Source organism: Stenella coeruleoalba (assembly GCF_951394435.1).
Source record: "Stenella coeruleoalba genome assembly, chromosome: X".
Classification (NCBI taxonomy): domain Eukaryota; kingdom Metazoa; phylum Chordata; class Mammalia; order Artiodactyla; family Delphinidae; genus Stenella; species Stenella coeruleoalba.
This window is the reverse complement of record NC_137152.1, coordinates 103,891,376-103,917,335: the sequence shown is the minus strand read 5'-3', so window position 1 is coordinate 103,917,335 and position 25,960 is coordinate 103,891,376. Positions and strand designations below refer to the sequence as shown.

Sequence of the window (25,960 nt, the reverse complement as noted above, 5' to 3'; positions counted from 1 at the left end):
CTTTTTGATTCAATTTAATTGGGATTGCTTTCTTAATTTCTCTTTCTGATAGTTCATTATTAGTGTATAGAAATTCAAGAAATTCTATATATTGATTTTGTATTCTGCAACTTTACTGAATTCATTTATTGATTCTAACAGATTTTTGGTGGAGTTTTTAGGGCTCAAAAGCCCTTATAAATACCTTATATTAAAAAACATAAGGTATTATATCATCTGAAAATAGTGACATTACTTCTTCTTCCTTTCCAATTTGACTGCCTTTCATTTCTTTTTCTTGCCTAATTGCTCTTGCTAAGACTTCTAATCTTATATTGAATAAAACTGGGGAGAGTGGGTATCTTTGTTTTGTTCCTCATCTTAGAGGGATAGCTTTAAGCTTTTCTCCATTGAGCATAATCTTAGCTGTGGAAATTTTTAATATATAGCCTTTATTATCTTGAGGTGCATTCCCTTTTTTCCCACTTTGGTGAGTTTTTATCATAAATGGATTTTGAATTTTGTCAGAAACTTTTTCTGCAGCTATTGAGATGATTATATGATTATATGATTTTTATCCTTTATATTTTAATGTGGTGTATCACATTGATCAATTTGCAGAAGTTACACCACCCTTGCATCCCTGAAATAAATCCCACTTGGTCATGGTGTATGATTTCTTTTTAGTAAAGATATTTATTCTAATTGAAGTGCAGTTGAATTACAATATTATATTAGTTTCAGGTGTATAGCATAGTGATTCAGTATTTTTACAGACTGTATTCCATTAAAAGTTATTACAAGATAATGGCTATAATTCCCTGTGCTATACAATATATCCTTGTTGCTTATCTATTTCATACACAGTAGTTTGTATCTCTTAATCCCATTGCCCCTCCCCCTTCTCTCTCCCGTATGATAACCAGTTTATTATTTTTTTTAACATCTTTATTGGAGTATAATTGCTTTAAAATGGTGGATTCTTAACCACTGTACCATGAGGGAAGTCCCTCCTCTTTCATTTTTTATTTTATTTATTGATCCCTCTGTCTTTCTCTTGGTGAGTCTTACTAAAAGTGTGTCGATTTTGTTTCTCTTTGCTAAGAGCCAGCTCTAAGCTGTATTCATCTTTTCTATTGTTTTTTATTCTATCTTTCATGTATTTTCACTCAATATTTATGGGACGCACAAAAAGCAGTTTTAAGAGGGAAGTTCATAGCAAAACAGGCCTACCTCAAAAAAAAAAAAAAAAAAGAAAAAAAGAAAAAACCTCAAATAAGCAATCTAACTTTACACATCAAAGAAGCTAGGAAAAGAAGAACTAACAAAGCCCAAATTTAGTAGAAGGAAGGACAATAATAAATATTATATTTCACATATGAGTGAAAGGCAGTTACAACTTTAAATTTCCTTCTAACAACTGCTTCTGCTGCATCCCATCAATTCTGGTATGTTGTGTCTTTATTTTCATTCATCTCAATATATTTTCTAATTACTCTTACTTCTTCTTTCACCAATTAATTATTTAGGAACTTTGTTTTATTTCCACATAATTTTGAATTTTCCAAATTTTGTTAAGATTTTAATGTCCAATTTTTTATTCCATTTTCAACAGAGAATGTATTATACTGGGTGTAATGGTTTTTAATAATTTTAAATTTATTGACAATTATTTTATGACCTAGCATAAGGTCTATCCAGGACAGCAATTTATGTGCACTTGAGAAAAATTTGTACTTTGTTGTTCTTTGGTTGAATAGCCTATAGATGTTCATTTGGTTTAGTTATTGTACAATGTTGTTCAAATCTTTTATTTCCTCATCAATCTTTTGCCTATTTGTTGTATTCATTATTAAAACTGGTGTATTCAAGTCTCTGTTATTGTTGGATTATTTCTTTCTCCCTTTAATTCTGTCAGTTTTTATTTCATGTCTTTTTAGGCACTGTTGTTAAGTGTATATTTGTGCTTTTATTTTTTATATCTTTCTAATATATTTACACTTTTACTGTTGTATAATGTCCATCTTTATGTCTAGTAACATGTTTCATACACTATTATTTTGATAATAGCCCCTTCCAACTATCTTATGATGCCGTTTGCATAATATACTTTTTACCTTTTTACTTTTAAAGTATTTGTATATTTGAGGATAAAGTGTATCTCCTGTAGATAGCATACATTTGGAATCTTCTTTTTTTTTTTTTTTTTTTTTTTTTGTGGTATGTGGGCCTCTCACTGTTGCGGCCTATCCCGTTGCGGAGCACAGGCTCCAGACGCGCAGGCCCAGCGGCCATGGCTCACAGGCCTAGCTGCTCCGCGGCATGTGGGATCTTCCCAGACTGGGGCACGAACCAGCATCCCCTGCATCCGCAGGCACACTCTCAACCACTGCGCCACCAGGGAAGCCCTGGAATGTTTTTTTAATCCACCAATAATGTCTGTAATTGGATTGAATTTTTAATCAATTCTTGTTTAATCTGTTGACGTAGCTGGATTTATGTGTCATTTTAACTTTTGTTTTTTTATGTTTTAATACATTTTTGTTCCTCTACTCTTGTTTTAGTGCTTCTTCTTGCATCAAGGCAATGTTTTATTTTGTCATACTTTTGTTTAATCAATGATTATCTTACTAAATTTTTTTAGAGATAATTTCTCATTGTTTCCTCTAGGATTTACCACATATACATCTTAATGTATCAGAATCTACTTCAGATTCATACTAACCTAATTTCATTGAGATTCAGAAATGTTACTCATATAGTATTTTACCCCCTCTCTTGTGTTATCATTATATACATTGCATGTATGTACTTGTAACACCCCAAATTACATTTTTATGATTACTTTATAAAATTCTGTATGTATTAAAGAAGCTAAGTGAATAAATGGAATCAAGTTTGTATTTAGAGAGTTTGTTATATTTACCTCTTATCAATTTTAGTTCACATTATGGGTTACTATGGGTTCAAGTTAACATTTGGTGTCACTTCTTTACTTCAGTACAACTTAGCTCTCACATCTTCTGTGTTATTGTCAAATATATTACAGTCTATATGTTATAGGCCCAGACACACACACACAGTTTCATATAATTGCTTTTTAATCAGTCAGGAGAAGAAAGGGGAATACATATACATTAATTCTATAATTTCTAATTACATAATTATTTTGCTCATGCTCTTTATTTTGTTATGTGGATTTGAATTACCATCTGGGATTACTTGATTTCAGACTGAAGAATTTCCATTAGGATTTCTTTTAAGGCATGTCCACTAGCAAAGAATACTGTTTTTGCTTATCTTGGAATGTCATATCTCACCTTACTATTTGAAAGATAGTTTTGCTGGATAAAAGTTTCTTGGTTGACAGTTTTTTTCTCCCTTTTCTTGCCTTTGACTGTGTCACCCCACTGTCATCTGGCATCTGTTTATTTCTAATTGAGGTTTTTTTGTATACATTAAATCATTTTCTTTTCCTCCTTTCCTCCTTTTCTCTTTGGCTTTCAGTATTTTCTCTATGATGGTGTCTGAGTGTGGATCTCAATCTCTTTGGTTTTAACCAGGGTAGAATTAATTTGTCTTCTTGGATGTATAGATAAATATTTTTCAGGAAATGTGGCAAGTTTTCAGCCATTATTTCTTTGAATATTTTTTTTCCTACTCCATTCTTCCTCTCTTCTCATTTTGGCACTCCCAATTATGTATAAGTTGGTTCACTTAAAAGTGTACTATATTTCTCTGAGACTTTGTTCATGTTTTCTCTTTTTTACTGTTCCTCATACTACATATCTCTACTGATTTATCTAAATGTTTACTGTCTCTTCTGCTAGCTCAAGTCAACTCTTGAGCCCCCTCAGTGAATTTTTTTCAGTTTGGTTATTGTCCTTTTCAACTTCAGAATTCCAGTTTGGTTCTTTGTTATAATTTCTGTTTCTTCATTGATATGATCCATTTGATAAGGTATTGACATTATAGCTAACTTTACCTTTTTAACCATGGTTTTCTTCAGTTAATTGAACATACTTGGTATTGCTCCTCAGGGGGCTCAGCCTTGGGTATGTGCACACTCTATGGTTACTAGTGGCTGAGCAGAGCTTATTTTTGACAGTGTTTTTCCTTTATCTCTCTGTTAATCTATCTGACTCATTTGATATCAAATCCAGCTGCTAGGCTTCATTGATTTACCCTTTTTTTTTTTCAATAATTCTCTAGGGCATACGATGCTCTACAGTCTCATCCAATTAACTTCAGGAATGGGTAACTTTTTAAACCAGTCTTTGAGCTTTGTTCTAACCCCAGGGAAACTGTTTTTAACTGGCTCTTTCCTGGTTTTCTCTGGTGAACTAGTTGGCTTTTTGTTCAGCTAAAACTGCCACTCAGCCACTTTGTCATCCTTGTGCCTCTGAATCAACAGGTAAAGAAGGATGTTACATTGTTGCCTGGGGAGATCGATCCTGACTATCAAGGGGAAGTTGGATTACTACTCCACAATGGAGGTAAGGAAGACTATGTTCAGAATAAAGGGGATCCCTTAGGGTGTCTTTTAATATTACTGTGTCCTGTGGTTAAGATTAGTGGAAAACTACAACAACCCAATCTATGCAGGTATAGTAATGATCCAGACCCTTCAAGAATTAGTTTGAGTCACCCACCATATAAAGAACCACAACCAGCTGAGGTGAGGTGCTTGCTGAAGGCAAAGGGAACAGAATGGGTCGTGGAAGAAAGTAGTTATAAACATCAGCTACACCCATGTGACCAGTTACAGAAATGAGGATTGTAATTGTCATGAGTATTTCCTATTTATTTTGTTATAAATGTATTTGCAGGTATGTACATTTTATTAATTTACTTATATTTACATATATTTTAATCTTATTCCATTATTATGTAACATAAGATGTAATGATTTTATATCATAGTATGTATTACTAATTTCATAGTATTTAAGTTATGGAATATCAAGGAGAAGAGTAAACATTACTTAAGGACTTTACCTTCTCTTCTGGGGCAGGGGTCAGTGTATTTTCAGTTGTACACAGGATAGTTTTATCATGTTCAGTTAGATTATGACCTTGTTATTGTCTTTAGTTGAGGACTAAGTATGGTTTAAGGAGATATGTACAGGTACCAAGTTGAAAAGGGGTGGACTTGTGATGGTTATTTTTATGTATCAACTTGACTGGCCATAGGGTCACCATATTAAACATTACTTCTGGGTGTTTCTATGAGTGTATTTCCAGGTGAGATAAGCATTTGATTTGGTAGACTCAGTAAAGTAGATTACCTTTGTCAATGTGGGTGCTCATCATTCAATCCATTAAAGTCCTGAATAGAACAAAAGGCAAAGGAAAAAAGAATTTGCCTTTTTTGCTGTCCCACTGTTGAGCTTGGACATCTCATCTCATCTTTTCCTGTCTGTAGACTGGGTTTTACACCATTAGTTCCTCTGGTGCACATGTCTTCAAATTCAAAATGAATTACACTGTGGGTTTTCTTGGGTCTCCAGCTTGCTGATGGCGGTTATATGGGACTTCTCAGCTTCCATAACCATGTGAGACAATTCATCATGGAGAACACTGACTAATACAGCTCTTAAAGAGTTTTCAATTCAGGGGATAGAGAAAGACATGTGCTGTCTGGAATGGGAAACTTCTTCCAGATTCCTGATGGCTCCATCCATATATCCTGGGGATTCCACCCATTATCATAACACTCCAGGACATTCACTTTCTCCTCCCCAGGAGAGGAGCTAATATGGAAATGAATGAAATTTTTGCTAAAAATAAGCTGAGCATGCTTGATTCAATTCCTTTCTCCCTTTCCACTCCTGTTTTCTATGCTCCACACCCACTTTGCAATCAGATTTCTCATAGGGGTCATTTACTCTGATTTCCTCCTATATGGCTTAATTTTTATAAGGTCAGACTACACTCTTAATGGAAAGTAGGGCTTTGAAGCAAATGTGGTGGAATAGACAAAAATATTAAGGAATATATAGGGAGTGGAATTTTGATACAAATATACAGATCATTCATATTGGTTGTGGTTGAATGGAGAGTCCACTGGCAACTCACTGGGGTTCCAAAGACAGTCAAGTAAGTGGTAGGAGTGAGTATCCAGTGGAAATGGTTCTATTAACAGAATCCTAAGCAGATTTTTCCTTTTGTAGTTTCTTGAGTATGCTTTGGTTTTCTCTGTCTTCCCCCTTTTAAGTTTATTTATGGACTTACATTTTCCCAATAAGTTAATTTTAAATTTAAGTGAGTCAAAAGTGATTTCTGTTGTTTGCAACCAAGAACCGTGTAGAAACCCTTTTATTTGTAAGATAAAATACTATCAATAGACGTCTCTCAGAGTTGTTATGAAGATTTCATGAGGGCATTCAAGATGTAGCATAGTGTGTGATATCTAATAAATGTCTATAAATGTTATTTTAGACATGTTTTATGCTGACAGATTACAACAGATTTGTAATATGGGAACAGACACTAATCAAGGCAGGAAAAATTATTTAAATGAATTATGTCATTTAGCACAGCCTTGGAAAAACTGTGGGAAAATTTATCAATATATTAATTCTTGTTGTACAATGGCTGCCTAATATTTTAGTAATTATAGTCATACTAAAATGTAATATATGTTGAAACTATAACGATCAAAATTGTCAATTAAAAATGTATGACACTGAGGAGATTGGTTCAAGATGGTGGAGTAGAAGGACGTGTGCACACCCCTTCTTGCAAGAGCACCAGAATCACAGGTAACTGCTAAACAACCATCCCCAGGAAGATGCTGGAACCTACCAAAAAAGATACCCTACATCCAAAGACAAAGGAGGGGCCGCAATGAGATGGTGGGAGGGGTCCAATCACGATAAAATCAAATCATATACTCATCAGGTGGGCAACCCACAAACTGGAGAAGAATTATACCACAGAAGTTCTCCCACTGGAGTGAAGGTTCTGATCCCCACGTCAGGCTTCCCAGCCTGGGGTTCCAGCAATGGGAGAAATCCCCAGAGAATCTGACTTTGTAGGACAACAGGATTTGATTGCAGGACTTCCACAGGACTGGGGGAAACAGAGGCTCCACTCTTGGAGGGCACACACAAAGGCTTGTGTGCACCAGGACCCAGGGGGAAGGAGAGTGACCCCATAGGAGACTGTACCAGACCTACCTGCTAGTGTTGGAGGGTCTCCAACAAAGGCAGGGGGCAGCTGTGGCTCACTGTGGGGACAAGGACACTGGCAGCAGCAGTTCTGGAAGTACTCATTGGCATGAACCCTCCCAGAGACCACCATTAGCCCCACCAAACAGCCTGTAGGCTCCAGTGCTGGGTCGCCTCAGGCCAAACAACCAACAGGGAGGGAACAAAACCCCAACCATCAGCAGGCAAATGGATTAAAGTTTTACTGAGCAGGCCCTGCCCACCAGAGCAATGACAAGACCCAGCTCTACCCACCACCAGTCCCTCCCATCAGGAAACATGCACAAGCCTCTTACATAGCCTCATCCACCAGAGGGCAGATAGCAGAAGCAAGACGAAGTACAATCCTGCAACCTATGGAACAAAAACCACAGTCACAGAAAGTTAGACAAAATGAAAAGGCAGAGGATTATGCCCCAGATGAAGGAACAAGATAAATCCCCAGAAAAACAACTAAATGAAGTAGAGATAGGCAACCTTCTGGGAAAAGAATTCAGAATAATGATAGTGATGATGATCCAGGATCTCAGAAAAAAATGGAGGCAAGGATCGAGAAGATGCAAGAAGTGTTTAACAAACACCTAAAAGAACTAATGAACAAACAGAGATGAACAATACGATAACTGAAGTAAAAGATACACTAGAAGGAATCAGTAGCAGAATAACTGAGGCAGGAGGATGGATAAGGGACCTGGAAGACAGAATAGCGCACTGCCACAGAACAGCATAAAGAAAAAAGAAGGAAAAGAAATGAATACAGTCTAAGAGACCTCTGGGACAACATTAAACACACCAACATTCACATTTTAGGGCTCCCAGAAGGAGAAGAGAGATAGAAAGGACCTGAGAAAATATTTGAAGAGATAATAGCTGAAAACTTCCCTAGCATGGGAAAGGAAACAGTCACCCAAGTTCAGAAAGCACAGAGAATCCCAGGCAGGATAAACCCAAGGAGGAACAGGCCAAGACACATAGTAATCAAATTGGCAAAAATTAAAGACAAAGAAAAAATATTAAAAGCAACAAGGGGAAAATGACAAATAATATACAAGGGAACTCCCATAAGGTTATCAGCTCATTTCTCAGCAGAAACTGCAAGCCAGAAGGGAGTGGCATAATATATTTAAAGTGATGAAAGGGAAGAAACTCCACACAAGAATACTCTACACAGTAAGGCTCTCATTTAGATTTGATGGAGAAATCAAAAGCTTTACAGACAAGCAAAAGCTAAGAGAATTCAACAGCACCAGACCAACTTTGCAACAAATGCTAAAGGAACTCCTCTAGGCAGGAAAGAGACTAGCAGCTTAAAACCTTGTACATATATAGACTGCTATATCAAAAGCTCATGGGAACAGAAGCCCCAAAACTAGAATAGATGCACACACAAAAAAGAAAAAGCAAACACCGCTAAAGATGGTCATCAAACCACAAGAGAAAAAAAGAGGAAGAAAAGAAAAAAGACATACCAAAACAAATGCAAAACAACTAAGAAAATAGCAACAGGAACACACATATTGATAATTACCTTAAATGTAAATGGATTAAATGTTCCAACCAAAGACATAGATTGGCTGAGTGGATACAAAAACAAGACCCATATATATGGTGTCTATGAGAGACCCACCTCAGACCTAGGGACACATACAGACTGAAAGTGAGGGGATGGAAGAAGGTATACCATACAAATAGAAATCAAAAGAAAGCTGAAGTAGCAATATTCATATCAGACAAAATAGACTTTAAAATAAAGACTGTTACGAGACAAAGAAGGATACTACATAATGATCAAGGGATCAATCCAAGAAGAAGATATAACAATTGTAAATATATATGCACCCAATATAGGAGCACCTCAATATATAAGGCAAATACTAACAGCCATAAAGGGAGAAACCGACAGTAACACAATAATTGTGGGGGACTTTAACACCCCACTTTCATTAATGGACAGATCAGACAGAAAAATCAATAAGGAAACACTGGCTTAGAATGACACATTAGATCAGATGGACTTAATTGATATTTATAGAGCATTCTATCCAAAAACAGAATATACATTCATCTCAGGTGCGCACAGAACATTCTCCAGGATTGACCACATGCTGGGCCACAAAGCAAGCCTCAGTAAATTTAAGAAAATTGACACTATATTAAGCATTTTTTCTGATGACAATGCTATGAGATTAGAAATAATTTACAAGGAAAACATATAAAAAACACAAACACATGGAGGCTAAACAATATGCTACTAAACAACCAACTGAAGAAATCAAAGAGGAAATAAAAAATACCTAGAGACAAATGAAAATGTAAGCACAATGATCCAAAACCTATGGGATGCAGTAAAAGCAGTTCTAAGAGGGAAGTTTATAGCAATACAATCTTGCCTCAGGAAACAAGAAAGATCTCAAATAAACAAGCTAAGCTTACACCTAAAGCAACTAGAGAAAAAAGAGCAAACAAAATCTGAAGTTAGTAGAAGGAAAGAAATAATAAAGATCAGAGCAGAAATAAATGAAATGGAGACAAACAGTAGCAAAGATCAATGAAACTAAAGCCTGGTTCTTTGAAAAGATAAACAAAATTGAAAAACCTTGAACCAGACTCATCAAGAAAAAAACGGAGAAGACTCCAATTAATAAAATTGGAAATGAAAAAAGAGAAGTCACAACGGACACCACAGAAGTACAAAGGATCCTAAGAGACTACTACAAACAATTATATGCCAATAAAGTGGATGACCTGGAAGAAATGGACAAATTCTTAGAAAGGTACAATCTCCCAAGACTGAACCAGGAAGAAATAGAAAATATAAACAGACCAATTACAAGCACTGAAATTGAAACTGTGATTAAAAATCTCCCAACAAACAAAAGTCCAGGACCTCATGGCTTCACAGGTGAATTCTATCAAAGATTTAGAGATGAGCTAACACCTATACTTCTGAAACTATTCCAAGAAATATCAGAGGAAGGAAAACTCCCAAAATCATTCTATTATGCCACCATCACCCTGATACCAAAACCTGACAGAGGTACCACAAAAAAAGAAAATTACACACCAATATCACTTATGAACATAGATGTAAAAATCCTCAACAAAATACTAGCAGTTTGAATCCAACAATACTTTAAAAGGATCATACACCGTGATCAAGTGGGATTTATCCCAGGGATCCAAGGACTTTTCAATATCCACAGATCAATCAGTGTGATACGCCACATCAACCAACTGAAGAATAAAAACCATACAACAATCTCAATAGATGCAGGAAAGTTTTGACAATTCAGCACCCATTTATGATAAAACTCTCCAGAAAGTGGGCATAGAGGCAAGATACCTCACATAATAAAAGCTGTATATGACAAACCTATAGCTAACATCATACTCAATGGTGAAAAGCTGAAAGCATTTCCTCTAAGATCAGGAACAAGACAAGGATGTCCACTCTCGCCACTTTTATTCAACATAGTATTGGACGTCCTAGCTGAGATAATCAGAGAAGGAAAAGAAATAAAAGGAATCCAAATTGGAAAAGAAGAAGTTTAACTGTCACTGTTGGGAGCAGACATGATACTGTACATAGAAAAATCCTAAAGACACTACCAGAAAACTACTACAGCTCATCAATGAATTTGGTAAAGTTGTAGGTTACGAAATTAGTGCACAGAAATCTGTTGCATTTCCATACACTAACAATGAAAGGTCAGAAAGAGAAATTCAAGAACAATCCCATTTACCATCACTTCAAAAAGAGTAAAATACCTAGGAATAAACATATCTAAGGAGACAAAAGACCTGTACTCTGAAAACTATAAGACGCTGATGAAAGAAATCAAAGATGACACAAACAGATGGAAAGATATACCATGTTCTTGGATTGGAAGAATCAATATTGTCAAAATGACTATACTACCCAAGGCAATCTACAGATTCTATGCAATCCCTATTAAAGTACCAATGGCATTTTTCACAGAACCAGAACAAAAATCTTAAAATTTGTAAGGTAACCCAGAAAACCCTGAATAGCCAAAGCGATCTTGAGAAAGAAAAATGGAGCTGGAAGAATTAGGCTCCCTGACTTCAGACTATACTACAAAGCTATAGTCATCAAAAGAGTATGGTACTGGCACAAAAATAGAAATATAGATCGATGGAACAGGATTGAAAGCCCAGAAATAAACCCACTCACCTATGTTCAATTAATCTATGACAAAGGAGGCAAGACTATAGAATGGTGGAAAGACCATGTCTTCAACGAATTGTGTTGGGAAAACTGGACAGCTGCATGTAAAAAAAATGAAATTAGATCATTCTTTAACACCATACACAAAAATAACCTCAAAATGGATTAAAGACATAAATGTGAGACTGGACACTATAAAACTCCTAGAGGAAAACAGGCAGAACATTTTCTGACATAAATCGTAGCAATATCTTTTTCGATCCATCTCCCAGAGTAATGGAAATAAAAAAACACACACACAAATGAGACCTAATTAAACTCAAAAGCTTTTGCATGGCAAAGGAAACCACAGACAAAACAAAAAGACATCCCACAGATTGGGAGAAAATATTTGCAAATGATATGACTGGCAAGGGATTAGTCTCCAAAATTTATAAACAGCTCATGCAGCTTAATATCATCAAAACAAACAACCCAATCAAAAAATGGGCAGAAGACCTAAATAGACATTTCTCCAAAGACATGCAGATGGCCAATAGGCACATGAAAAGGTGTTCAACATCACTAATTATTAGGGAAATGCAAATCAAAACTACAATGAGATATCACCTCACACCAGTCAATATGGCTATCATCAAAAAGTCCACAAACAATAAATGCTGGAGAGGGTGTGGAGAGAAGGGAACCCTCCTACACTGTTGGTGGGAATGTAAATTGGTACAGCCACTATGGAGAACAGTATGGAGGTTCCTTAAAAAACTAAAATTTGGAGCTACCATATAACTCTGCAATCCCACTCCTGGGCATATATCTTTAGAAAAATATGATCCTAAAATATACATGCACCCCAATATTCATTGCAGCACTGTTTACAATAACCAAGACATGGAAGCAACCTAAATGTCCATTAACAGAGGAATGGATAAAGAAGATGTGGTACATACATACAATGGACTATTACTCAGCCATTGAAAAGAATGAATAATACCATTTGCAGCCACATGGATGGACCTCGAGATTGTCATACTGAGTGAAGTAAGTCAGACAGAGAGAGAGAGATATTGTATGATATCACATATATGCGGAATCTAAAAAGAAATGATACAAATTAACTTATTTACAAAACATAAACAGACTCACAGACTTAGAGAACAAACTTATGGTTACTAGGGGGGAGGATGGGAGGAAGGTATAGTCAGGCAGTTTGGGATCGACATGTACACACTGCTATATTTAAAATGGATAACTAACAAGGACCTACTGTATAGCACAGGGAACTCTGCTCAATGTTATGTGGCAGCCTGGATGGGAGGGAAGTTTGAGGGAGAATTGATACATGTATATGTATGGCTGAGTCACTTTGCTGTGCATTTGAAACTATCACAACATTATTAATCAGCTATGCTCCAATATGAAGTAAAAAGTTTAAAAAATCAGCATAAAAATATGACATCATAGACTGATTTGAAACTATTGTGAACAATAAAACTCTTCCAGCTTAAGCACCTGAAAGTTTTCATTATGATAAAATATTGAGAGAGACTGTCATTGCTTCAAAGGCAAAAGTCTTTATTTGTCATATACTTAGGAAATTCATATTTATTAAATGAAAATTTATTTTTGAAATATATTAACTAAGAATTTAAGTAACTTAGTTCAAAGAGAAAACTACAGTTGACAAGAGAAGTACCCCAATTAGTAGGATTGATGATATACTTTTTCTACTCAAGCTACTATTTTGCCTTTTACCCCAAAGCAAAATATTCTATTATTTCAGTAACATGTAAAAGTAGGTATCTAGGATCAGGGCTGCACATTACACATTAAATGATAGAGTTGTAAACTGTTTTGCTAATTAAAATTACACTGGATCAAGGCAATTTTAATTTAAAATTACACCTCATTTTGGGCTCTGATATATCTAGCTGATCTATCTACAAGGATCATATTGATAGAAATATTACCATCTTTCTTTTAATTTCATTCTGAGTAAACAATACTTTTGTGTTTCCTGACTATTAAAAAACAGTGAACACTGGGCTCATACCTCAGACATTGTGGTGCCATTGTACTTTTCATCACACAGTAAAGCACATTTACTTGAATCAGTCAGTTTGGTAGTTTTCATATGTCACATCCCCCACATACTATACTTTACAGATTAAATAGTAATTCACCATGAATTTCTAAGGAGAAAAAAGTAAAGAAGCTACTGTGAGAATAAATCTATGGTAATTAACAGTATTTAAGAATATTTACACTATTTAAACATGGTGAGAGGTGAAGTTTCTTGGTACTAGATTAGTACCCCACATCTCCAGTTTACCAAAATTTTCTCTATGATTGATTATTAATATATGTTACAAAGTCAGACTTTAGCAGTTAAGCAGTCAGAGGCATCCAATTTTATCTATTTTTTTCTTCTAGAAAGAAAACTTAACATGTGATTTATGTTCTTCACAAATTTTTAAGTGAAAAATTCCCCATTTCTCCCATGCCCAGCCCCTGGCAACCATCATTCCACTCTTTATTTCTCTGAGTTTGTATATTTTAGATACCTCCTATAAGTAGAATCATGCAGTATTTGCTCTTTGGGACTGGCTTATTTAACTTAGCATACTGTCCTCCAGGTTCATCCATGTTGTCACATATAGTATAATTTCCCTGTTTTTGTTTTTTTTAAGGCAGAATAATATTCCATTGTGTGTACATACCACATTTTCTTTATCAGTTCATTTCTTTATGGACATTTGGGTTGCTTCCATATCTTGGCCATTGTGAATAATGCCACAATGAACATACATCTTTTTGAGATCCTGATTTCAATTCTTTTGGATATACATCCAGAAGTGGGATTGCTGAATCATGTTATAGTTTAACTTTTAATTTTTTGAGGAACTGTTTTCCATAGCACCTGCACCATCTTACAGTACTTCCAGGCTTCCCTAGTGGTGCAGTTGTTAAGAATCTGCCTGCCAATGCAGGGGACAGTGGTTTGAGCCCTAGTCCGGGAAGATCCCACGTGCTGCAGAGCAACTAAGCCTGTGTGCCACAACTATTGAGCCTGTGCTCTAGAGGCCATGAGCCACAACTACGGAGCCCATGCACCACAACTACTGAAGCCTGCATGCCTAGAGCTCATGCTCCACAACAAGAGAAGCCACCACAGTGAGAAGCCCACACACCACAACGAAGAGTAGCCCCAGCTTGCTGTAACTATAGAAAGCCTGTACCCAGCAATGAAGACCCAACACAGCCAAAAAAAAATAAACACAATACTTCTAACAGTGTACAAGGGTTCCATTTCCTCCTCATCCTCACCAACACTGGTTTTATTCTTATATGTATTCATACATACATATATATGTGTGTACATATATATGTTTATATATATATATATATATATATATATAATAGCTTATATATATATAATAGTAAAATAGCTACCCAAACATGTTTGAGGTGACATCTCAGTTTTGTCTTCATTTGAATTTTGCTTATGATTAGTAATGTTGTCAATATTATGAATGATTATATGTCTTCTCTGGAGAAATATCTATTCAGATCCTTGCCCATTTTTTAATTGGGTTGTTTGTGGATTTTTTTGCTGTTAAGTTGAAGAATTTCCTTATGTATTTTGGATTTTAAGCTCTTATCAGTTATATGCTTTGCAAATATTTTCTTCCATTCCATAGATTGCCTTTTCACCATATTAATTGTATGCTGTGCAGGTCCTTTTTAGTTTTACATAGTTCCACATGTCTATTTTTGCTTTTGTTACCTGTGCTTTTAATGTCATCTCTGATCAATCATTGATCATGACATCAATGCTTCATGATAACTGTCATGAATATCCTTTTATGTTTTCAATAGTTTTATAACTTCAAGCCTTATATTTAAGTCTTTAATTGACTTTGATTTGATTTTTGTTGGTGGTGTGAGATAAGAGTTCAGATTTCCCAGCACCATTTGTTGAAGAGACTACCCTTTCTCCATTGTGCATTCTTGGCACCCTTGTTGAAAACCAGTTAACCATGTATGCCTGAGTTTATTTCTTGGCTCTTTATTCCATTTAATTGATCTGTCTGTTTTTTTGCCAGTATCATACCGTTTTAACTACTGTAGCTTTGTAATATATTTTGAAATAAGATGTGTGATGCCTCCAACTTTGCTCTTTTTTTCTCAGGATTCCTTTGGCTATTTGTTTTTATGTGTGTGTGTGTGTGGTTCTATATGAATTTTAGGATCGTTTCTTCTTTTTTTATGAAAAATGCCTTGGGATTTTGATAGTTATTGCATTGAATCTGGAGATTATTTTGGATAGTATTGACATTTTAACAATATTAAATCTTCCAGTCCATGAACAGGGAAGTCTTTGCATTTGTCTATGTCTTCTTTTATTTATTTTATTGATGTTGTCATTTTAGTATACAAGTCTTTCAATCCCCTTGGTTAAGTTTATTCTGAGTATTTTATTTTTTTGGATGCTTTTGTACACAGATTTCCTTTCTGGGTGCTTTATTACTGGTGTATAGAAGCATAACTGATTTTTCTATGTTGATTTTGTATCCTGCAACTTTACCAAATTTAGAATTTTATCATTTTTTTAAAGTTGTGGAGTCTTTATGATTTTAGAGATAATTTTATTTCCTTTTTCCAATTTGGATGCCCTGTCCTTTTTTTCTTTTTCTTGCCTAATTGCTCTACCTAGAACTTTCAATAGTATGTTGAATAGAAGTGCTGATAGTAGATAGTGGTGTCTTGTTCCTGTTATTTGAGGAAAAGTGTTCAGTTTTTCATGGTTTTGTGTGATGTTAGCCGTGAGATTTTCATGTATGGCATTTATTATGTTGAGAAAAATTCCTTCTGTATCTAGTGTTTTGAGAGTTTTTACCATAAAATGGTATTGGTTTTCTCAAGTTTTTCCTGCACCTATTGAGATGATCATGCCATGGCTCATGGGCCCAGCCGCTCCGCGGCATGTGGGATCTTCCCGGACTGGGGCACGAACCCGTGTCCTCCGCATCAGCAGGTGGACTCTCAACCACTGCACCACCAGGGAAGCCCGAGATGATCATGTGATTTTTATCCTTCATTTTATTAATGTAGTATAACTAATTAAATTGATTTGTATGTGTTGAACCATCCTTGCATCCCAGGGATAAACCCCACTTAGTCATGGTATATGAACTTTTAAATGTACTACTGAATTTGGTTTGCTCTTAAACAAAAGAGAGCAGTGATAGCTATACTTATTGGAGACAAAAGAGATATTAAATAAAAATCTATCATAAGAGACAAGGACATCGTATAGTGATAAAAGGGTCAATTCGCCAGGAAGATATAATAAACATCATAATACCTAAATGTATAAGGCAAACATTGATCAAAGTGAAGGGGAAAATACATAGCAATGAAGCAAAAGCAAGAGATTTCAATACCTCAATTTTAATAATGGATAGAACACCCAGAAAGCAAGCCAGTAAGGAAAGAGTAGGCTTGAGCAACATTATACATCAAATAGACCTAAGTGAAATTCATAGAACATTCTATGCAACAGCAGAATACATATTTTCCTCGAGCACACACAGAACATTGTCCAGGAGAGATCACATGTTAGGTTACAAAATAATTCTAACATATTTAAGAAAATGGTGTCATATCAAGTATTGGGATTTTGTTTGTTTGTTGGTGGGTCCTTTTGTTTTTGTTTTTGTTTTACCACAATGGAATGAAACTAGGAATGAATAACAAAGGGAAAACTGGAAAATCCAAAAATAATTGGATATTAAATAACACATTCTTGAACAACCAATGGGTCAGAGAAGTAATTTAAAGGGAAATTAGAAAATATTTTGAGAAAAACAAAAATGGGAAACAACATAACCAGACTTATGGGAATCAGTGAAAGTAGGAATAAGAGAGAAGTTTATAGTGACAAACCCCTGCATTAAAAAAGAGGAAATATCTCAAATAAACAACATTTATTTATACCTGAACTAGGAAGAAATAGAAAATCTAAACAGACTTATCACTAGGCAGGAGATGGAATCTACAACGAAAAACATCCCAATTAAAAAACAACAACAACAACAAAACCTCAGGACCAGATAGTTTCACTGGTGAATTCTTCCTACATTTAAAGAGTTAATGCCAATCCTTCTTAAACTCTTCCAAAAAAATAGAAGAAGAGGCAACACTCCTAAACTCATTTTATGAGGCCAACCTTACCCTGATACCAAAGCTGAAGACACTTTAAGGAAAGAAAACTACAGGCCAAGTTCTTGATGAACAATAATGAAATCCTTAGCAAAATACTAGCCTCCAACTTTATCTTAACCCTTACAAAATATAGGGGTCTGCCACTATAGCCAAACAATCCATCGAAAATTTAGCATTTTTCTAATTTCCAGATCTAAGACTTAGCTTACACTAGTACATACTTTTAAAATGCCCTCTTCCTCCCTGGTAATTTAGTTTCATGATTTTTCCCAACCACTATTGGAAACTTTTGAGCATCACCACTTCCAAGAGAGTTAAAAACCTTCAACTTACTCTATTATCTTAGTCTCGTTCTTTTCATCTTTTGACTGTATTATTTATACTAAATATATATTTTACTATATAATTATTTGTTCACATAGTGTCCTTCTCTCTGGATTGTAGTCTGTTCCTAGTTATGAGTTTGGTTTTCCTCTCTCAGACACACATAGTCACATAAGTACCTATAGTACTATTTAAATTTCTGTGAAGGACTACTTGTATGGTTGGACTAGTTACTGCAATATAGTAACTATATAGTAACATTAGTTAACTATATATTAGCTAACTATATAGTAACTATATAATAACATTGAACTGTAATGTTTGGTTTACTAAAGTAAACTCAGGAATTTCATGGGCAATTCTGCCTTCCCAAATATCTTAATAAAAATCTATAAAAATCTATAAAAATCTATAAATGGTTGATTCAGCTTCACTATTAAATCTTAAAAATGGAAAAAATACACTCCTATTCCATGTTCTAGAATTCTGAGTGATAGTTTGGTCTATGTTCTTCAAAGAGAAATCATAAAAGAGAACATTTTTTGTTAAAGCAATGAAAGTAAAATGTTGTCTTCAAAGAGCACTTACAATTTAACATAGATATTTAATGGGAATAAAGCATTACTCTTATAGAATGACCTAGTTGCTTGGAAAAATTCACAAGTGAAAAAATTGTCAGTGAGGCCTTTGGATTCTTATTTTATATCCACATTACTCTAACCACTCTTTCTGTACAGAGATTTATAAGGCCTGCAGAAAGCAAATGGAATACAGAGGTATTTATCGTTGAATCTGTTAAATTCAACCTTCTTTAGATATTTTCAAGGGTTAGCTTTATTACTGAGCCTTGTATCACTAATAAGGAAGTATTGTTACTATAATAATCGTCTACTATTGAATCACATTAGCTAGAACACACACAATACATTTATTAAATATTTTAAAAGGTATTAGTAATCAGTGTATCAGTAACCCCACAACATATTCTCTTCATATATTTAATTGGTAGAATCATTTTATTTTTTAAAAAATCATTCAATGATCCTTATATTTTGGAGGAAGAAGCCATGCCTTATATTCTCAAATAAAATTTTATTGGATTTAGGGCAAGTAGAAAATTGAAAACTTCAAGCAATAGCAAGTTTTTAAATTACAGAAACAAAAATAATAAGGATAACGTAAGAAATATACTTGGTTAAATGTTGCTTAATATATCTTCTGTGTATAGCTCAATTTTTAAAAATAAAAATTATAGTTTGTAACTTTTTGGAGCAGGCAGAAACATCAATTAAATGTTATGGCTGAGTGTGCCCCCCCCCTTCATATGTTGAAGACCTAACACCCAGTACCTCAGAATGAGACCACAGATAGAGCCTTTAAAGTGGTAATTAATGTTAAATGAGGTCATATGGGTGGGCCTTAATCCAATATCGCTGGTGTCCTTATAAGAAGAGATAATTTGGACACACAGAGAAACACGAGGGTTGCACATACACAGAGGAAAAACAAGTGAGAACACATTGAGAAAGGGTGTGTCTGAAAGCAAAGGAGAGAGGCCTCAGGAAAAAAAACCAAAAACAATAAAACCCTAAAACTATTAACACCTTGATCTTGGATTTATAGCCTCCAGAAATGTGAAAAAAATTTTTTTTGTTAGTTAAGCCACCCAGTCTGTTGTATTTTCTTATGGCAGCCCTAGCAGTAAAATACAGCAATCTATGAGTAAGCCAGTTTAGTAATTAGGTAAAGAGCTATTTGCTGGGTGAGGTATGATTTATATAAATAATGTATAAATGAACAGTATCTAAGATAAATAAGTTGCTAACTGGATGTTGATCAAGAATCTAGTTGAGTGTCACTAACAAGAGGCAGACTAGGAAGCTTAAGGTCCTCAATCTCCTACAAAGACCCTGAGTTAACAACAATATATGGACCAGAATACCAATGTGAGAACTCTAGAGACCAGCTGAGAAGTTACAGCACTCTGATGAAAGTAAAACCAAAAAGGGATTTCGAAATTGGTAGGAAAGTTCATGACATTTGGCATGCTCGTCTGTGCCCCTTTTCCTATTTAACCTAGCATGGCATTACCAGGAGGAAACCTCCCACACCAAGGATCCTCCGTCAGGACAGAAATGAGTGAACTGAGTGTCAAAAGTTCTACCTAGTCTGTAGGCTGACTGAGTGATTGGTGTCTTTTTCACCTGACTCAGAGCAGTGACAGGACTGGTGCATTTTTTTGGAATCCACTGAAAACACACAATTGTTATGGCATATTTAGAGCTGCAGTTCTGCAGGCAGATGCCAAGGGGAACAAGAGATTATGGGCTTCTGGGAAGGAAGAGGAACAAGCTCTTAGGATTTTGAAATGATTCAAAGCACACATGAGCCCAGAGAAGATACATTCTGAGAAATGGTTTGGGAGGTCCTAGAATAACTAGCTGAGTTGACAAGTGAAAGTCTTCCCTTGCATGAAGCCAGTCTGAAAAGACTGGAAGAGGTGGTTGTTTTACAAATTCCTAAGTCCCTACAACAACAATAAAATCACCAGAAATAGAAAGAAACAGGGAAACATAACCCATTCAGAGGAATAAAATAAAACTCTAAAAGCTGATTCTAAAGAAATGTGTATCTATGAACTGCATGGATAATAATTTAAAATAGCTGTCACAAAGAAACTCACTGAGGTGGAGGAGAACACAGGTAAATAACTAAATAAAATCAGAATAATGATGTGTGAGCAAAATGAGAAATACGAATGAAGAGATAGAAATTATAAAAAGAACCAAACAAATTCTGGAGTTAAAATTTACAATAATTGGACTGAAAAATGTATTACAGTGATTCAACAGCAGGCTTGATTAGGCAGAAGAAAGAATCAATGACCTTGAAGACAGGACGTTTGAAATCATCAAGTCAGAGAAGGGAAAAAAAGAAGAGAAGTGAAGAAAGACTAAGAAACCTCCTTTGTGAAACAGGAGACTCATATGCATTGTGGAATTCTCAGTAGGAGAAGTGACAGAGAAAGGAGCAAAGAGCTTGTTGGTAAAAATAATGGCTGTAAAAGTCCCCAATCTGAGAAAAAACGTAACAAAAAATTCAAGAATCTCAAAGAACTCCAACCAGGATTATTCCAAAGGGACCAACACTGAGACACATAAACAGACTGTCAAAAGCCAAAGACAAAGGCAGAACCCTGAAATCAGCAAGAGAAAAATGATTGGTCATACACAAGGGATCTCCCATGAAGTTATAAGCAGATTTCTCAGCATAAACTTTGTATACTGGAAGGAAATGGGATAATATATTCAAGGACTGAAAGGAAAAAAGAAACTGTCAACCAAGAATACTGTATTTGTCAAAACTGATTTCCAAAATGAAGGAGAAATTAACTTCTCCAGATAAACAAAAGATGAGGGAGGAAGTTTATTACCACTAGTTCTGCTGTGTAAGAAATGCTAAAGGGAGTCCTTCATGGTAGAAAGAAAGGACCCTAGACAGTAACATGAAGCCACATGAAAATATAAAGTTTTCCAGGAAAGGTAAGCACATGAATAAATACAGTAACCTATAAAAATGCACTGTGCAAAATTTTACTTTTAATGCATATATAGAATTTAAATGGCAATATATTATATTTTAATGGGTATACAATATAAAGATGCAGTTTGCAACATTGATAGCATAAGGAGTGGAAGTAGAGCTATATATGACTAGTTTTTGTATGTGACTGAAATTATCAGTACAAATAGAATGTTATAACTTTAAGTTGTTTTATGTAATTGCAATGGTAAGCACAAAGAATATATCTATAGAATATTTGCAAAAATGAATGTCACCACAAAAAAAGCAATGACATACAAAGGAAGGCAGCAAGAGAGGAAAGGAGAGACAAAAATCCCCAAACATACAGCAATTAACAAAATGGTAATAGTGAGTCCTTACCAGTAACTACTGGTAAGTTAAATGAATTAAACTCCTAAATCAAATGGTATATATTGGCTAAATGGATTTTTTTTAAGTAGAATCCAACTATATGCTGTCTATAAAAAACTCACTTTACTTTTTCTTCTTTTTAAAAAATTTTCATTGGAGTATAGTTGATTTACAATGTTGTGTTAGTTTCAGGTGCACAGCAAAGTGAATCAGTTATACATATACATATATCCAGTCTTTTTTTTTTAAGTTCTCTACTCAATACTTTGTAATGGCCTAAAAACTCACTTTAGATTGATAGGCACACATAGGCTGAAAATTAAAGGATGGAAAAAATATTCCATGTAAATAGTAAGCAAAGGAGAGCAGGACTGGCTAAATTAATCTCAGACAAAATAGACTTTAAGATAAAAACTGTCACATAAGACTAAAAGTTTTAATTCCCAAGAAGATGTAACATTATAAATATATGTGTACTCAACATCAGAACACCTAAATATATGAAGCAAACATTGACAGATATAAAGGGAAAACTAGGTTGTGATATAGTAATAGTAGGAGACTGCCATACCCTACTTTCAATTGTGCCCAGAATAACCAGACAGAAGATAAAGAAGCAGAGTACCTGCGTAACTCTATAGACCAAATAGACCTACCAGATATACAGAATACACAACAGCAGAATATACATTCTCTTTAGATGCACATGGAGCATTATCCAGGATAAACATGTTAGGCCACAAAAAAGTCTCAATTTTTTTAAAGATTTGAAATTATAGAAAGTATCTTTTCTGATCACAAAGGGGGAAACTAAAAATCAATAGCAGAAAATGGGAAAATACCAAAATATGTGGAAAACAAGCAACACACCCTTTAACAACCAATGTGTTAAAGACATTACAAGGGAAATTAGAAAATACATTGAGACAAATTAAAACTTAAACACAACATACCAAAATTTATGAAATGCATTGAAGGCAGTCCTAAGGGGGATATTTATAGCTATAAATGCATACAAGAAAGATTTCAAATCAACAACATAAGTTACACCTCAGAAAGCAGAATAAGAACCAACTAAACTCAAGGCTAACAGAAAGAAGGATATAATAATGATTAGAGAAGAGATAAATGAAATAGAATTTAGAATAAAACAATAGAAGAAACTGAATGAAATTAACAGTTAATTTTTGGAAAAGATCAATGAAACCAACAAGGCTTTAAGCTAGATTAACTAATTAAAAGGACAGAAGACTCAAATAAGTAAAATCATAAATGAAAGTGGGGAGATTAAAACTGATATTACAGAAATAAAAAGGATTATAAGAAAATACTACGAACAACTGTATGCCAGTAAATTGGATGATCTAAAAGAAATTGATGTTTCTAGAAACAACCTACCAAGACAGAATCATGGAGAAATAGAAAATATGAACAGACCAATTGTGAGTAAGGAGATTGCTAGATCATATTATTGTATGTTTATAATATGTTTACTTGTGTGGGAAGCTATACTTATCTATGTTTATCTTTGTAGGAAACTGACAACTGTATTCCAACTAGCTGTACCATTTTGCATTTCCATCAGCAATGAATGAGAGTTCTTGTTGGTCTGTTTCCTCACCAGTAGTTGGTCTTGCTAGTTATTTGGATTTTTCCAAAGATGTGTAGAGATAACTAACTTAAATTCACAACACCGTAATTACAAATGATGCTGATCATCTTTTCATATGATTATTTTGCATCTGAATGTGTTCTTTGGTGAAGTATCTGTTTATAATTTTGTCCATTTGTGGGTTGTTTTGTCACATTGTTTTAAAAAGTTCTTTGCATATATTGGATAGAAGTCCTTCATCAGATGTGTGTTTTGCAGATATTTTCTCTCAGTTTGTGTCTTGTTTTTTTCACTCTCTGAACTGTGTTTTAAAGGAGAAGAATTGCTTTTCTGTTTTAATAAAATCCAACTTAATTGTTTTTCTTTCAATGATCTTGCTTTTATGTTGTACTGAAAACTTATCACCAAATCCAAAGTCACTGAGATTTTCTCCAAGTTTTCTTCTACACTTTTTATAGTTTTGCATTTTAAATGTAGGTCTGTGATTCCTTTTGAATTAATTATGTTGAAATATGTAAGGCCTTTGTCAAGATTCATTTTGTTTGGTTTTTACATATGAACATTCAGTTGTTCCAGTGACCTTTTTTGGAAAGGCTCTCTTTTCTTGTTGAATTACCTTTGCTCCACTGTAAAGATCAATTGGTTATAAGTGTGTGCATCCATTCCTGGAATTTCTATTCTTTTCCACTAACCTATGTGACTGTTATTTCACTAATACAACATTGTCTTTATTACTGTAGGTTTATATTGAGTCTTGAAATCAGATAGAGATTCCTCCAACTTTGTTCTTCTTCAGTATTATGTTGGCTATTCTAGGTATTTCCCTTTCCATATAATCTTTAGAAACAGTTTATTGACATCTACAAAATAACCTCATGGTTTTGATTGGAATTGTGTTCAGTCTAATGATCTAGTTAGGAATTTTTGATATTTTAATAAGATAGCATCTTCCAGTTTGTGAAAATAAAAAAAATTTCCCAATTCATTTAGATCTTCTTTGAAATTTTTCATCAGACATACTAGTTTTGCACATTTTGATCCTGTACCTATTTTATTAGATTTATGCCTAAGTACTTTATTTTGGGGGATGTTATTACAAATTGTATTGTTTCTTTTTTTTAATTTCAAATTGTTCATTGCTTGTATATGGAAAAGCAAATGATTTTGTATATTAGCCTTTTATCCTACAACTTTGTTATACTTACTTATAAATTCCAGGAGTTTTTTTTTTTGATTATTGATTCTGAGGAATTTTATAAATAAATAGCTTTGTCATCTTTGAACAGAGGCAGCAACAAAGACAAAGTTGTCTTTTTTTCTACCCTCCCAGTCTATGTAACTTCTATTCCTTTTTATTGTCCTATTACACTAGCTACTACTTCCAGGACAATGTTAAGTAGGAGTGGTGAGAGAGGACGTCCTTGCCTTGTTACCATGCTTAAAGGAAAGCATTTATTTTCTCACGGTTAATTAGCATGCTAGCTGTAGCTTCTTGTAGATATTATTTATCAAATTGAGGTAGTTTCTCTCTATTCCTAGATTCCTAGTTTATAAGCATTTTTTTCATGAATGGATGTTGTTAGATTTTGTCAAATGCTTTTTATACATCAACTAATGTGATTATATAGTTTTTCTTCTTTAACCTACTGAAGTGGTGGGTTCCTTTGATTGATGTTCAAATGCTGAACCAGCTTTGCAAACCTTGGAAAAATCCCAATTATTTGTGCTATGTAATTCTTTTATTACATGTTGGGTTTTATTCACTAATACTTAATGATTTTTGCATCTACGTTCATGAGAGATATTGAACTGTATTTTTTTCCTTGTAATGTATTTATCTGGTTTTAATATTAGTGTAGTGCTGGACTCAGAATGGGTTAGGAAATGCTTTCTCTCCTCCTATTTTCTAGAAAAAAATTGTGGCAAATTAGTATCATTTCTTCCTTAATTATTTGGTACAAGTCACTAGTAAAGCCATCTTGTCCTGATGTTTAATATTTAGAAATTTATTAATTATTTATTCAATTCCTTTAATAGATACAGTCCACTTCGGATTATCCATTTTTCTTTTTGTGAGGTTTTAGTAGTATTTGTCTTCCAAGGAGTTGGTCCATTTTATCTAAGTTGTGAAATGTGTGGGCATATCATTTTATGGTCCATAGTCATAGCAGTGATGAACTCTCCTTCTTCTCTTTTTTATTGGTTTTCCTGGTTAGAAGCTTATCAATATTTTTGATCATTTGAAAGAACCAGATTTTGGTTTCATTAATTTGTCTCTATTGTTTTCCTGGTTTTATTTTCATTGATTTCTGGTGTAATATTTATTGTTTCTTTTCTAATCATTGCTTTTGGATTAATGCTGTTGTTTCTCTAGTTTCTTTCTAAAGGCAGAGGCTTAGATTAATGATTTTAGATATTCTCTTTTAATATACAAATTTTCGTGTTCTATACAAATTTCGTGTTCCCCATAAGTTATACTTTTGCTATA

The 25,960-nt window shown here is 34.3% G+C and overlaps 1 long non-coding RNA gene across 2 annotated transcripts in view; it reads left to right on the top strand.

Moving 5' to 3' along the window:
* The window catches only part of LOC307180924, a 934,155-nt gene that overhangs the window by 774,238 nt on the left and 133,957 nt on the right, over positions 1 to 25,960 (top strand). For both annotated transcript variants that reach the window (XR_013825801.1, XR_013825802.1), the window contains one exon: positions 4,394 to 4,475. This is a non-coding gene — a long non-coding RNA (uncharacterized lncRNA). The remainder of the gene's footprint in view (positions 1 to 4,393; positions 4,476 to 25,960) is intronic.